The following is a 13,267-nucleotide window of genomic DNA, read 5'->3' on the forward strand; positions in this document are numbered from 1 at the left end:
TGACCATCTTTCTAGGCAGTACAGGAAGTGAAAAATTAAAAGCCAGGAGCGCATGGTGATAAAGTACACAAGGCTTTGAAGAGAGATGACTGTGTGCTCAACATTTGGCTTCATCACAGATCCACTGCATGACCTTGGGGAACCTGTCATTGAACTCAAGTTCTATAAAATGAGCATAAGAGTTGCATTTGTTTTTCAAGGTAATTGTGAAGATTAAAAGTCATAATGTATTTCAAGTGTGGCACATAGCACAAAGTAGGTTACAAAATAGTAAGATGTGGAAATTTTTGCATCGATTTCCTACCACCCACCTCGAAGTCCCAACATGCACATATGCGCATGTGCACACCCCCACACCTATGCACACGTGTGCACGTGTGTGTGCAAGCACACACATACTCATGGAGCCACTGATGTAATAGATGCAAGGGCTAAATATATATGCTATGATCACCGTGGGCCAGAACCTGAAAATATTTTGCAACCTCTAGCTGTTTAGGCTGCCTTGCTACCTAGAAGGCAAGCCTGCAGCTTGCCACCATGCCACACGTGTCCACACACATGCGAAATGTGAATTGTTGGTGGTCCCTAAGAAACCAACCATGCGAAACATTTGGGTCCCTGTGTGGTTCATAACTGTGATTCTCACACAGAAATTAGTCTGTAGTGAGGCCAACCCAACTGCTAACTGTGTGACAAAGAAAGTGAGAAGGGAGCTTTGAAATAGCATGGTCACTATGGACTAATGGGTACACTGGATTTATCCTCCCATGTTAAACAACTAGAGACCAGACAAAGCTGTGAAACATTGGTAGTACATGACACTGGGTAGCTGGCAACTCAAGACAGTGATCCCTGAGAGAAGAGAAATCAATGCTTTCCAGGTTACTGCCTAGAGAAAAGTTCCAGGAGGTGTTACACAGAGGAGGCAGAACAGAAACAGAGCCCAGGAACCTCCTTAGTTGAGGATGGAGCTCAGGGAGGCCAACACAGGTGGAATTCTGAACTGAACCCTGCATAGTTTGGATCTGCTCTTTCTTTTTCTCCTTTTTCTAGTCTCCTAAGATGGTAGCTTAGATAATTGATTTTAGATCTTTCTTCTTTTCTAATGCATGTATTCAGTACTATGAACATTTTTCTAAGCACTACTTTCTTTGCATCTGACAAATTTTGATACATTGTATTTTTATTTAGTTCAAAATATTTTTAAATTCTCTTGAGATTTCTTTTCTGACCTATGTGTTATGTATGTATGTATGTATGTATGTATGTATTTTCCAGAGGACATTATGTTTTGTTGTATGAATGTCAAATATTTTACAGTACTTATTTACCATATTTTATGTATTCCATAAAGTAAGCACTATTTGAAAATATGCTAGAATTAATAACAGAAGTAATGCAAAGAATAGATGCTTGAAACACATGCAGTAGGAAATTATTCCCAATTTTGTCATCCAATCTTTTTGATAAGGAATGCTTCTAGTGCTATGGACCAACTTGATCTTCTTTGAAATGTGTTGTCCACTTTTATGTTTCAGTCACAGTAGCTATAAATAGTTATTTAAGGGTATCCTTGTCTAAATTCCCATCAATAAGAACCAATCAATTTGTACTCTCAGTGTCACTGTCCCTGTTCACCGGAGTCTCCTCCAAATCAGAGAGCTCATGGACATTTTAGACGATCCCTGGTTTTGGTTTGTGTTTGATCAATATCAGTCCTTTCAGTCATATGACCTCCATCTTTGCTTCTCACACTCTTCTCCCACAGAAGATTCTGAACAAATACATTTAGACTTTCTTCCTTTGCATTTCCTCATACTTAAATGTGACCATAACAATGCTCTGATCAGGGTGAGACTGTGTTATTGGCACATAGTGGAGTTTTTACTGCAAGCTTACTCCACAGAGACTGAAGGCATGAAGATCTAATACATTAGAGAGATCAAGTCTTGATCTTTGTGTTTCTAAAATTCTTCCCATTCCGTTTATGGATGTAATGGTTGTTCTTAATTTGCTTAAATCCTCTTGTGAAACCAAGTCTGTTCTTTTAATGATAACGATATCTGCCAAAGCAGCTTGCCTAGAAGTCTCATTGATAAGGCCATCAGGTTTTTCTTCTGCTAAATGTTTTAATCCATATTTTGAATCCAAAAGTGTTATGATCTCAGCAAGATAAATATCAATCCGTAATTCAGCATCAACCCCAAACATAAAAGCCACAGCACCAGGATCTGCTAATCCAGTGGTCTCTAATGGTATGTAATCAAAATTTCCCTTCTTCTGCATCAAATTCTCATTAGCTCTAAGGCCACCATCCTTTACTGAACAGCAGAACCAACCGTTTCTAAGTCCTAACATTTCTTGGTAGGACTTTCCACCTTGGCTGGCAGCTAAGGATTTATCCACTGCACTTCCTTTCTCAAGTTTATTTAAAATAACTATTAATCTTTTACTATGTTACTCTGTCTAAATATAGTTCAGAAGTATTGTCTTCCTAGCACCTAAATACCCAGTGATAATTGTGACTGGGATCTTAGCACCAGGACTAGACTTTTCCTTCATCTCAATGGGGACCAAATCAAGACAGCCCTCCTCTGCCTGCTCCTCCTCCTCATCCACAGGTCCAATAGCCTATAATGTTCTGGCCAACTGCACAGCATGCCTGTCCCTCATCTGAAGAGCTGGGACCCCCAAGTGTTATTTAGAAGTGTATTGCTTAATCTCCAGGTATTTTGGAATTTTTTCTAGCTATCTATTTGTTACTGATTTCTAGTTTAATTCCACTGTGGTCTGAGGGCAGATATTGTATGATTTCTATTTCACTACATTTGTTAATGTGTGTTTTATGGATCAGAGTGTGGTCTATTTTGGTGAATGTTCCATGTGAGCTTGAGGATTAACTGATGGCACTGTTGAGTTCAACTGTATCTTTACTGATTTTCTGCCTGCTGGAATCTATTTTTTATAGAAGGGTGTTGAAGTCTGAATTGTAATAGTAGATTCTTCTATTTTTCTTTGCAACCGTATCAATTTTTGCCTCATGTGTTGTTAGGTGCATACACATTAAGGATTGTTATTTCTTCCTAGAGAACTGGCCCTTTATCATTATATAATTCCTTTCTTTATCCTTGATTATCAAGTGAAAGAAGAGAAGACAATGGATAAAGATAAGACTATTACTCTGGAGTTCCATCATGAAAAATAACATGCTTTCTCACCAAAAATCAAGGTTTCTTAGAAACTATCACAGAAACTCTGTGTTGCACTGATGACACTTGTGCCCATGGCTGAGAACCTTTGAGCTAAAGCACTAGCTAGAAAATAGCAGATCCTTGCCGCCCCCTCAATGATTCAATTACTCAGAAGACTCTGTTTTGAGGAAAAATTTACTGAGTGCTATAACTCTCTCAGAGGAGTAACCTTCAAACAGCACATTCTGGGCTACCTGAGGGAAGATGATGGTCAGGGGCATTGCTTTGAGATGATGGATGAAGGGAAGGGAACTAACATAAGTTGAAGGCCTGTGATGAATCAGACACTATAACAGGTGTTTTGACATGTATTTCCATCCAATAATATAGCAATATTTATTAAATACTTACCATTTTCCAGTTATCTCTTTTGACCTTCAAAACATGCCAATGAATAGGGTCGACAAGTATAGAATATTGGTTAAAACCATAGGCCAAAGTGCCTGTATTTTGATTCTGGTTCTACTCCTGGTGTGTTACCTTGGGTGAATTACTTACCATCATGTGATTCAGTGTCTTCATCTGTGAAATGAAGACAGTAGGAGCTTCCTCCTCATAGCTTCTTTGTGGGAGGGCAGATACAAAGAGCTCTGTCATCATAGGCTAATACTGCCATTATTAGCCATATTATAAGTCAGGAAACTCAAGCTTGAAGAGCTGTGTCTGGGGTCACACACCCAGGACTTTGTCACCTTGGGGTGGAGCGGTACACAGTGAAAGAAAATTTGACTTGGATGAGTAGATGCAGTGGGGAGTGCATTGAAGTGTGAGACAAGATCTTCTCTAGAAGACAGCCTTGCAAGGGAGCTTAGATATTGTAAACAAGTGTGGTGGAGATGGAGTTTCCCCAAAATGAATATTTTTCCAAATTCATTTGCCTACAGAGGCATCCCTACAGATTGCTTTTTACAGACAAACATGCAGAATGGGTTCTCCTGGGAAGATATATGGGGAAGACCCCCCCACCCCAGTCCCACCCCAAGCATACATGATGCATCATGAGCTATTTTGGTTCAGGTTAGGAGGATAACCTGGTGAAACCCCAAGGCCATTTGGTGGAAAGAGCTTTCTTTTTTTGCTTTCTTTACAGAGCTAGTCTTTGTAAACAGAGTTTCCCAGACAGGAAGAGGAAACTGGGTTCCAGTAAAAACAAGTCACTTGAGGAGAGACAGGAAGGAAGTTGTGTGAGTGTTTGGGGCTACTCACTTTGGTTCTGGATGGTCTTTTAGTCCCTTCCCAGTGGCCAAGGAATTTAATTAACACTGGAATAAAGCTGAGAAGGACTCTATGAGCTTCTAGAACCCCACCATTGATGCCTTGGGAGAGACATCCCATTGTGCCTAAAGCTTCCCATGCTTGCTAATCATGCCAGCTGGGGGATTTAAAACCCTTTCTGACATCTGAATTTTATATTATGTTTAATTTCTTCGAAGTCTTCTGTGACTGTTGTCTGTAGGATTCATAATAGCCATGCTGATGTGGGCAGGACAAAGGGATTATCCCCATTTTGCAGATGAGAAAACAGTCTCTAGGAGAACACATTTCCTTCCTGAGGTCACATAGTTGGTGAGTGGCAGCGCTCAGGCTGAACTCAGGCTCATAAGGAGCCTGCTGAATGGCGGGGAGCTGGGAGGGGACAGGTGTTGGTACCAGTGCAGCTACGGGGAGTGAGGCTGGACTCAGAGGTGTGAACATAGCGGCTCAGTTTTCTGTACCTTTGCATCCTGCTGCCAGCCCTGTGCCATCTTGTCACAGGGGGTGTCAGATATTTATTAAAATGTGTTAAAAGGAAACCAACAGAAGTCAGGGCTGGCTTGGCGCCAGGGGAGAGCTAAGCAGGAGTCCTGGCTGGGGAGAGTCCAGGGCACTGACATGGGGGTCTGGTGCACTGCACGGTTTTAATGAAAGACTGCTGGAGGCATGTGCTTGTAAACTGTACAGCACAACAGCAATACAATATGTGGCTCTGCCCTGTTTCAGTCAGAAAGGAAGATCCTGGGACCAGGAAGCAGAACGAGATGCCTTTTTCTGTCTCCATGTTGCCCTGCTGTGTTGTCAAACAGTGACCCTCCCGCATCCCTCTGTATCTTTATGCCTGCCCCATCCTCCCATCCCTCCTGCCTGATACCCCAAGTCCTTCAGGTGCACAGTCATCTTCCCCCATAAGGTCAGACCCCTTGGATGAGGTTTAAGAAAGACAAATGGAGGCAGCATAGGGAGGCAAGAAAGCTTTGCAGTCATGCAGTCTTGGGGTCTCTTACACCAAGGCCTCCTGCATGCACCCTGGGCCTTATGGCAGCTCCCCCTCCTTTGCCCTCCACCATGGCCCAAGCCACAGGCCCAGGTATGCAGTTTGGATGAGTCATATTGGCTCTTCAGAGAACACACAGGGAAAACAGTCTGCTCCTGGGATGCTGAGACAGGGCCCTAAAAGAGCTTTTAGGTGTGGAATCCAGGCAGCAGTGCCCCAGGCTGTCAGAGAGGGTGCTTTGTTCTTTCTCCCCTCCATCTGGCTCAGGTGGGCTGTCTTCTACTCATCCACATGAAGGGCTGCCAGCTTCTCAGCTGCCTCTTGCAGCCACCAGACGTTCACTAAGGGACATTGCCACTGTTTCTGCAAGTGAAAATGGTTTTTGTTTCTGGGGAAACTCTTCAGTTTTGAGTAGTTAGCTTGGGAAGAGCATCACCTGGTAAGTGCATCTGCCATGCTGAGGAAATACCAGTGAATAATAGCAGTAATAATGATGATAATAAAAATGGTGTACTTTAACAAACACCTATTATATGACAGACACTGTTTTAAATTTTTTTCATGTTTATTTGTTTATTTTGAGAGAGAGAGAGAGAGAGCGTGTGCATGTGTGTGTAGGAGTGAGCAGGGGAGGGGCAGACAGAGAGGGAAGGAGAGAGAATCCCAAGCAGGCTCCACGCAGTCAGCACAGAGCCTGATGCAGGGCTCGAACTCAAGAACTGTGAGATCACGACCTGAGCCAAGATCAAAAGAGTTGGACGCTTAACCAACTGAGCCACCCAGGCGCCCTGCCAGACACTATTTTAATCGCATTGCATGCCTTACTTTGCTTAGTCCTCACAGCAAAATGAGGTAGGTATGATAGTATTTTAGGATGAAAAAGCTGAGACTCGGGGAGGTTACATACTTTTCCCAGGGACAAAGTATGTCATGGCAAGCACATGACAGAACCTGGATTCTGTCACTGGCCTTTCTGACTTCCCAGACCAGCCTGGTTGCCACTAGTCCTCAAGGTTTCCTTCAGATGGTGAACTGGGAGTAACTTCATTTGTGTGTGTGGATATTATATAATGGCCTTTGCTGGTGTGTCTTCTCCCATGGAAGGAATTCCATGAGGCTGCTTGAGGCAATGTGCATACTCCTCTACCCATCCTGCCATGGGCCATGCCGGCCCAGCCTGTGAACCTTCATCAGTGTGCTCTGGGGACCCTTGACCTCACCTCCTCGTCCTGTTCTGGTCTCACTGACTTCTTTACTGTTCCTCAGACACATCAGGCATTCTTCTGTCTCCAGGACTTTGTGTTTCCTGTTCTTTAATTCTGGAATGTTCTTCACCCTGACTTCATTCAAGTCTGTGCAAATATTACCTTAGCTGAGAGGCTGTCTCTAACTTTGTGTATAAAAGAGCATCCCTTTCTTCTCTCACCATCCTGGGCTTCTATCCCTTTCCATTGTTTTGAGCTTCCTCATAACCCTCACCACCACCTGGCATAGTCTACAAATGGATGCTTGGCCAGTGTTGTTCCCTGCCATGTTCTCCACATTTAGAACACTGTGTGGCCTGTGAGGTACTCAGTAAATAGCTGTTGATGACTATACCAGTGAATGAAATGTCCCAGGCACACTACTCCAGATCATGAAGCCAATCTTACATTGCAACTTAAGGCAAATGTTGACATATCAAAGTAGAAACTGATAAGAAAAAAATCCAGTGGGTTATTATTAAATACAGTGGTTAAAAATAGAGCAAACTTTTTTTAAATAAGAAAAATGTTTTTCTTATGCTCTTATACAGATTATATGCATATAATTATTGCATGAATATTTGGGATTTTGGACTTGAACCCAGCTAGAGTTACTTGCTATTATCTGTATGAAGGTGTGCATTGAGAACTCCATGTAGAAATTGTACATACTTTCTCCATGAAGTTTCCTAACTATTCCAGTAAGAATCAATACCTATTCCTTGAAGATGCCTTGAAGAACACTTTATCCATACCTCTGTAATAAATAAGGCAGCTAAGCCAAAATAATTTAAATAAACACTGGATATGAAATCTAGCAAATACAAATTAAAATTTTTCTTTTGAAATTCTATAGCTAGATGACTGGACAATCCATATAACCACTCTCAACTTCTCTTTGCGTGAGGGTGAAATAATGCAGTCAATATTTCATTAATTCAACAAATATTTCTTGAGTATTTACTATGTGCCAGGAACTTTCACTGTATTTTTGATAGATCCTAGAACAAAACATACAAAAGATATCTGAGCTCATGGAGTTCATATTCAAGTGATAATGGATATTAAAAGGAGTTGCATAGCATCGAATGCCAAGTTAATATTAAATTATATAGCAGATGTGAGCTGCCCTCCTGCCATCTACCTTCCCTTGCCCCAAGTTCCAGAGCCTCAATTATGTTTTGGTGTCTACCTCTTCCACATGTTTCTGGGAACACTGACCACACTCATAACCTCAGGAATAAATCCTCACCATGCTCCGTAACCCATTTTGCCAGTGGTTGGGGTAGAGTTGGGAACGTGACCCAGGTCTGAAACAATGCAATGATGGAAGAGGGGGGTTACAAGAGAAAAAAGAAGAGATAGACTCATTTTGCCTCTGGAAATTGTCATATCCAGATGTTACATCTGGATCTGGCACATAGGAGTGAAGTCATTTCCTAAACTGAAGAAGGGAACACTGAAGACACAGAGCAGAGAAATGGAAAAGACCTGGATTTTTTATAATAATGTCAGTCACAAACTCACCCAATTCTAAAACCTACCCCACCTTTGGACTTGCTGCTACGTTTCTGAATTATTGAAGCCACTATGAATTAGCATTTTCTGTTACTTGCATCCAAAGGTACTCTAATTGATATAAATTATTATCATGATTCCATTTCTCTTGCTTATCAGCAAGATCTTTGGGAGTTGAGTCTGTTTCATGTTTACGCTTGTATTTGTACTACTTGGCATATATAGCCCTATGTTTGATATAAAGTATATTTCAATGAAAATGTGTCTACAATCATGTATTTATAGCTTTGTATATATGTGATTTTTTAGACTTTTTGCAGGTCTCAGGTTCAGTGCTTTATGCAACAGTTATATAAGAGAATGATAAATACCAGCTTACTTCCAAAGGTTTGGATATTGAAGATACAAAAATTTTAAAAGAACCCCAATTTCAAAACCCATGTAGTTTAAGTGCAGGTTCTGAGATTCAGTATTCCTGAGGTGGGTTTATTTGAAGCAATGGCCTGTGGCCACACAAATACCTTTTATAAAGCCCTATGAGTATGGCTGAGGTTACAACTCCACTTAGTAAGCATGGATGTCCGAGCCCTGAGGTTGGCTGTGTGTTGATGCCAGTAAACGACAGTTAGGGTGGGGTCCACTCTGCCCCATGATTTTGGTTGATGAGGTCATGGGAACCGGACAAGGTTGGCCCTGGGTCCTGAGCTGACAGCCTGAGGTATAGTGATGTAGTGTGTGCATGTCATGGGCCAATTACTCTGCTTTCACAGGTGGAGAAGCTGAGACAAAAACAGCAGAAAGACAACTGGTCTACCTCAGGAGAACACAGGATTTATGGGGAGAATTCTCATTGCTCCCCTGAATGTACCTGCCCCTCCACTGAGAGGACCCTTCAATTAAATTCTTCTTAATTTTCAACACTTATTCATTGTTAGGCATTGTAAGGGATATAAAGATAAGAAAGATACAATTTTCCCTCAAGGTACTAACCATTTGGTGGAGAATATAACAAGTGTCTAATTCATTTTTACATATGTTCTTCCAGTCATTCATTCATTCCTCCACTCATTCAGCCAACTTCTAGAAACTTGAAATAACGCAGCAAGTAATGCAGAGGTGGTCTCTGCTTCAATGGAGCTTGTATTATAACAGAAAAGACACATATTAAAGTGTTAACTACCTAATCTGACTTAACTACATTGATGATCTATGCCACAAAAGAAGGAAGCACGTAGAACACTAGCAGAGCTTTAACAAGAGGTATGATCCAAATTGGGGATGCCACTACCTCTGATTTACAGATGAGAAACTGCATGGGAAAGTAAGCCACTTGCTAGAGATTACTCAGTTAGGCATGATGGAGCCAGATTGGCTCTCTCCAGAGTTCTTAACCACTCTACTCTGCAGGGAGATATCATGAGCTCCAGGATTGCCTTGGAGCAGACAGTTGGATAAATAAGCCTGGGCCCTGGAGGAAGCTTCTGTGCAGGGGCTGTACCACAAATGAGAAAGCAATGAATACCAGCAGAGAAGTACACCGTGCTAAAGAGGGACGTTAGGGAGAGACTGCATCTATCTGACAGAAGCACAAATGACTTCCCAGGGAGGTTACCTTTACCTTTAGAGCCTAAGAGAAATACAAAAGAGTTTCTGCAGTGAGACAGAGATCAAGGGTATAAAGGGCATTCTAAGAAGAGAAAAGAATGTGAAAAAAAAGTTGGCAGAGGCAGAATGGTTACTTAAGGGGACCCTGCCATGTCTTTCTTGTGCCTTGCCTATTGTTTCCAGACACCCTCAACAGCATACGGGGCTCTTACAGGCATGTGGGCACACAAAGCATTGTAGTTGGTGTTGAATATTCATTAGGACCCCAATTTCTACAATTCTTGAACAACAAAGAACCAAATTCAGCAACTATCCCACCTTGGAAACTGTGTCTCTGCTAGCCTCCTGGTCCATTCTTTTTTTTTTTTTTTTTCTTTTTTTTTATAAAAATTTTTTTCAACATTTATTTATTTTTGGGACAGAGAGAGACAGAGCATGAACGGGGGAGGGGCAGAGAGAGAGGGAGACACAGAATCGGAAACAGGCTCCAGGCTCTGAGCCATTAGCCCAGAGCCTGACGCGGGGCTCAAACCCACGGACCGCGAGATCATGACCTGGCTGAAGTCGGATGCTTAACCGACTGCGCCACCCAGGCGTCCCCTGGTCCATTCTTAATCCTAGTTTGAATAATGGGATTTTCGACAGGAATGTTGTTTAAGAAATGGGTGCCTAACATTGATCTAAATGCAGGGACAGAACTTCCAGGATATCCTCTGGAAGTCAGGAAATCTTCAACCCACTGTGATCTCTGGCTAACACGTTCCCAGACCTTTAGAACTGAAAGGGACCCAGAGATCATGTGGCGCAAAACTCCCATTGACTTGAGACTGCCTGTGAATTGAGACTTAAAATACGAAGTGACCACCCGAAAGTCATGCAGCCCTTTACTCAGGAATTTTATTCCCTCTCCCAGACTCGTCCCTTCTTCTCCCAACTCAACAGCTCCAGTAAATTTTTCTACCCTCAGGCACACACTTCCATTTATTATCTCACTGTATGGCTTTGTAATCTGCATCTACACTGCCCCACATGCTTGTTTTTGTTTTTGTTTTTTTTTTAGAGAGAGAGAGAGAGAGAAAGAGAGAGCAAGCGAGCTAGAGTGAGTGGGGGAGGGGCAGAGGGGGAGAGAACTTTAAGCAGGCTCCACACTTAACACAAGACCAATGCAGGGCTTGATCTCACGACCCTGAGATGACCTGAGCTGAAATCAAGAGTCAGGTGTTTAACTGACTGAGCCACCCAGGTGCCCTCACACCTTCGGTTTTTGTATGTTTGTTTTGCCATGTTTTACTTTGTTTTGACCATTTGTGTAGCAGCATTGCAGCACAGGAGACTCTACTAATTGATTTACACGCATTATCTTTTGTAATCTTATGGTCATCCTGTAAATTATAGATATTCTTATGCCTTTTTTTTTTTTTTTACAGATGTAAAAACGGAGACTCTGGAAGATTAAAGTGCTCTCCTCCAGCTCATACAGTGGTTATTTATATGAGCCAGGATTTCAACCCGTGTCTACCTAATTCAAAGCCTGTACTCACATCCAGTCAGCTACAATGTCTCACCCGCGTCTTCTCTCTCATGGAAGCCTGATTGCTTTTAGGCTAGAAGCATTGATTGGCTAGCAGTCTATATTCTCTCTGAGACATGGGTGTCCCTACACAGAAGTAACAGGTTCGTCTTTTATAAGTACTTCTTATTGCTCCTTGGCCTTTTGGTTAAAATAAAGTACAAAAGTGTATTTCTTCCATGTGCCATCTATTTTAACAATAGCTGATATTTTCAGGCAACACTGAAATAGAAATTCATGCTGTATTATAATGGCTTTTCTTTTTCACCCAGGCAAATACTGTGATTTTTTAATATTAATTTTTGTTGATTTATTATTTAAAAAAGCTATCTAATCTGCAGAACTTTGGAGGAGGGGGAAAGCATTACTACATTGACCGTCCATTTTGGATAACGTCTCAATTTCTGTAGTTTATATATACCTCTTTGGGAAACATAGAATCAATTTTATCTGGTACCCAAAAGGATATGATGCCACATCTCATTGTGTTTTTATGTCTTTCTGATGGAGTGTTAGCAATGGCTCTTATCCTGGATCCATTTAGCCTGGCCTGGAACCAGAGAACATTATCTCCATTCCCAGAATGCTCTCGAATGAGCCTACATATCAAATTACCATATATCACCCAGGAACACCAGGACTCTTGCCACTTACTGTGAATTTACAGTTGTTCGTCCTCTTCCAAACTCCTAGCATTTCTTTTGATGTGAAAAAGCAATTTTAAAATGTACCATATCTAATATAACACATGGACATGTTCACCACACACATTCTTTTAATTAAAAGAATCGGTACACTGCCTTTTGCTGACAGTTAACACCCATGCTTTAGTGCCATTTTCTATTATTGATTTATGAGGTGCATACTCAAAGCAAATTAGGGAATAAATCATCGATGACATTGATTTGCTTACCAGCTCTCTAATAAATGTGTATAATTAATTGTGGGTGTGCTACCTGTCCCTGCTAGTTGAGACCTTCCCACAGTTTTGGCCTCTTCTCTCTGTTACACTCTTGGGCTTAATGGAGAAGGATTGGCGTAAACCTGAAGGCACAGCGCAGGCGAGAGCTTAAGCCATCAATATGTGTGAGACCCTCAGGTGGAAAAGGAATTTTTGCACACTTCCTTTTCATGAAGAGACCGGTGGGGAGGGAGTTTCTGCTTGCGTGAGGCAGCTCATTATTTCAAAGGATTTGCATGGGGCTTAATAATACCTCTGGAACTGATTATTTCTCAACCAGGATGGCCATAGAATCAAGTGGTTTTTACTTTCATGGGCCTTGGTTTGCAGGTGCCAGGTAACAGGAATAGGTGGTCACGCTTTTGTTTTGTTGGTCAAAGAACCCGCTCTTTAAAAAGCAAGTCTTTTGGGGCGCCTGGGTGGCGCAGTCGGTTAAGCGTCCGACTTCAGCCAGGTCACGATCTCGCGGTCCGTAAGTTCGAGCCCCGCGTCAGGCTCTGGGCTGATGGCTCGGAGCCTGGAGCCTGTTTCCGATTCTGTGTCTCCCTCTCTCTCTGCCCTTCCCCCGTTCATGCTCTGTCTCCTTCCGTCCCAAAAATAAATAAACGTTGAAAAAAATTAAAAAAAATAAATAAATAAAAAGCAAGTCTTTTTTTTTTTAGTGCAGGAGGGGTGCTCAGTATGCTTCAGGGAGTGGGGTCTTATGTGGCAGTGGGGTGCAGTGGGGATTGTACTTCCTTTAGAGCCAGCTTGGATTAAATCCCAACAATGTCACTTACTTTCATACTTCAGTGTACCTTTGGCAAGTTATTTAACTTCTTGATCTCTGTTTCCTTGTCTACAAAGAAGGAAATAATAATAGTA

At 41.9% G+C, this 13,267-nt stretch overlaps 1 pseudogene; it reads right to left on the minus strand.

Moving 5' to 3' along the window:
• Positions 1-1,488: 1,488 nt before the first annotated feature.
• Positions 1,489-3,851, minus strand: LOC125170675 (putative COBW domain-containing protein 7; annotated as a pseudogene).
• Between the last annotated feature and the right edge of the window lie 9,416 nt (positions 3,852-13,267).

Source organism: Prionailurus viverrinus, chromosome B4 (assembly GCF_022837055.1).
Source record: "Prionailurus viverrinus isolate Anna chromosome B4, UM_Priviv_1.0, whole genome shotgun sequence".
Lineage (NCBI taxonomy): Eukaryota > Metazoa > Chordata > Mammalia > Carnivora > Felidae > Prionailurus > Prionailurus viverrinus.